The sequence below is a fragment of the Psammomys obesus genome, unplaced genomic scaffold (assembly GCF_907164565.1).
Source record: "Psammomys obesus unplaced genomic scaffold, mPsaObe1.curated_primary_1811, whole genome shotgun sequence".
Classification (NCBI taxonomy): Eukaryota; Metazoa; Chordata; class Mammalia; order Rodentia; family Muridae; genus Psammomys; species Psammomys obesus.
The window spans coordinates 33,015,238-33,018,721 of NW_026596051.1; positions in this window are offsets into that span (position 1 = coordinate 33,015,238).

Here is a 3,484-nt window from a genome sequence, read left to right on the forward strand (position 1 = left end):
TTCTGATTTTAGTGACAAGGAATAACTTCTTATTTTAATACTATTGGTCCTAATTTCTGAAGTTCACAGACGTAAAATGGTGATTCATAAATCTCTTAGCATGGGTAGTACTCTCTTAGAGTTGAGATCAAATTCTGGTGTTTCCTGGGGAACAGGTGAAGTCTTTTGGTAGGAAAATGACTTTCTCTTAGCTTAGAAACATTTAGTGGGAAAAATTTTTAGATTTTTTTTTTTATCAGATGCTTTCTAGTTAAAAATGTCATACCATTTCAGCCTGACACTATTAAATTCATACATTCATAGAAGTTCAGAAACATGTGTTTCACCTTATGGTGATTTGTATGAGAAGGTCCCCCACAGTCTCAGATATTTGAACACTTCTTTCCCAGTTGTGGGTGCTGTGGTATAGCCTTGCTAGAGGAAGTAAGCTACTAACTTTAGAGAGTTTGTAAATTCAACCCACTTCCAGCGTGCCATCTGCTTTGTGCTTGGGGCTAAAGCTGTGATCTTTTAAATTCCTGTTCTAGCCCTCTCACATTACTACCTGACCATTATAGATGGTCCCTCTGAAGACATAAGCCAAAATAAATGCTTCATTATGAACGTTGTTTTTGGTCAAACTATTTTCTACAGGAACAGAAAGAAACTAATGCACAGCTCAATTAAGTGTTAACATTGTAGCTTCAGTGGGAAATATTCCTCTAATCCTCTTTTTTTCTCCTTTCTCTCTTCTTTCCCTTCTGTTATCCCTTTTAGTGCTTGATAAGTATTCAGTTTAGTCTAACTACTGTAGAAAGCATTTGGCAAATAAAGGCAAAATAAACATATCCATTGTGTGACACTCAAAATTTATAACCCAGTGAAGGAGTGGGTCAAGCAAATAAAAAGACATACAAAGAAAGTCTAAGTAGTGAGTGCAAAAACTACACAGAAAGCCATGGAATCAGAGAGGGGTAATTAATGAACTGAATCTAGAAGGAAGAACTGAGCTAGAATAATAAGCAAGTTACAGCCCTTTCTGCTATACCACCTTACAATACAGTCATCTTCAAGTTAGTCTTAGAATGTGAGTTCATGAGAAGGTAATTTCCATCTGCCATTCTGTGGAGATCATGCAGACCTTTTCAAATCTCTACATAGGCACAGATGAGTGTCATATCATCAACAGGGTATGCTGTGAACTCTTGGTGTACAAACTGTTGAGAGGAGAGTATAATAAAAATAAAATAAAATAATTATTTTTTGCTTAAGATAGAACACAGTACCTTCTCCCACTACAATGGCACAGCTAAATATTTCATTTTTGCTGTTAAATAAATGTCAAGAAGTAAACATTTGGCAACATGTCTTAGGCCATTATAGTATTTATTTTATCAATGAATCCAATGTAATTCAACTAATATTTGAGGGTCTATTGTGTGAATAAGGCTTGCTGGTAGGCTCAATCGAAGGGGAGAGTAAAACTCAAAGGGCTATGAATCCAAAGTTCACAACTCAGTTTCTAAGAAGCTATTCCCATAGCAAACCATGTTGCTAATACACAGGCATCTCTGTGGGAATAAAAAGGGTAGAAACATGACAGTTATTAGAAAGTGCATCAGACATAAGTAAGGTGACAGCATTTGAAGTCACTTGAAGTCACTACTTTATTGAATTCCAGAGAGTTATGGATATAATTGCCTCCAAAAGGAAAATTTGATCTTGGCTCAATTTGTTGTGTGAATTTATATAAATACAGTTCACTTTATTAGTGCCTCTTTTATATATTTATGACTTTAACATAAAATAATGATATGAAAGTCATAGGTTGTTGAAAAGACTATTACCAAAAAAGGCTTTTCCAAATCTGGTAACTTTTTTTTTTTTTCAAAAATTGATATCATCAAAATTCTGTGGTTGAGAAAGACATTTCCTATATGATACTATAAACAAAATAATTAAAAGCTAGTAAGTGGCAAAGAGATTATAAGAACCAAAAAGTCTCTTATGAGATTACATCTCCTAGAAAAAAAAGGGAAGGTGCAACTATGGTGTTTCAACATTGTAACAGCCTAGACAAGACCTGAGCAATGACAATACAAACAGACAAGGTAAATTTAAAAGGGAAAATCTCATGGGGTTGACCCTAAGGCAAAGAGCTATAGGTAAATATTGCCTTCTAAAAGAGGAAGAGTTAGTATTTCTCAGGGATGAATAACCTAATTGGTTATCTAATACCAAATGTTCATCCTTGAAATCATATACATGCAAGCAACACTAAACACAGTAGGAATGTGGTATGTGGTATTTATATATATATATATATATATATATATATATATATATATATATATATATATATATATACACATTTGTGGTGCGTGTTGTGCATTTGTGTAAAAAAAACATAATAAAAGGTACACATTTTTGAGACACAGTGTAGGTCAGCTAGCCTTGAGGAAGGGGAGGCAGAAATGATATTATATTTTAACTAAAATTTTTAAAAGTTAAAAAGAAACAAAAATAAAGAGAAAATCAAGGTAAAACAAGGAAAAGTGATGTAGTAAGTACTGCAGCTGTAGTTTTGATAGGACCAGAGACTCCCCACAATGTGCTCTATAGTGGAAAACAGGTTAAGTTCCAGTCCTATTCTTCCTAGCTCATTTAAGAGTGGAAATCAATCTGGCGCTTTCTCAGACAACTAGGAGTGGTGCTTCCTCAAGATCCAGCCATACCACTCCTGGGCAGATATCCAAAAGGGGCTCAAGTACACAATAAGGACATTTGCTCAACCATGTTTGTAGCAGCTTTATTTGTAATAGCCAGAAGCTGGAAACAGCCCAGATGCCCCTCAACTGAAGAATGGATGCAGAAATTGTGGTACATCTACACAATGGAGTATTACTCAGCAATGAAAAATAAGGAAATCATGAAATTTGCAGGTAAATGGTGGGACCTGGAAAGGATCATCCTGAGTGAGCTGTCCCAGAAGCAGAAAGACACACACAGTATGTACTCACTCATATAGACATGTAACATGGGATGAACCTACTGGGACCTGTACATCTAGAGAAAATAATCAAGAGAGAGGACCATGAATAAAATGCTCAATCCCCATCCTGAAGGGCAAAGAGAAAGGACATCAGAAGAAGAAGAAAACAGGAAACAAGCTAGAAACCCGCCACAGAGGGCCTCTGAAAGGCTCTGCCCTGCAGACTATCAAAGCAGATGCTGAGACTTATGGCCAACTGTTGGGCAGCATGCAGGGAATCTTATGTAAGAAGTGGGAAATAGTAAGATCTGGGGAGGGCGGACGCCCCACAGGGAGAGCAACAGAACCAGAAAATTTGAACACACAGGGGTCTTCCCAGAGATTCATACTCCAACCAAATACCAGGTATGGAGATAGCCTAGCGCCCCTGAACAGATGTAGTCAATGGCAGCTTAGTGTCCAAGTGGATTACACAGTGGTGGGAAGAGGGACTGCCTCTGACATGATCTGATT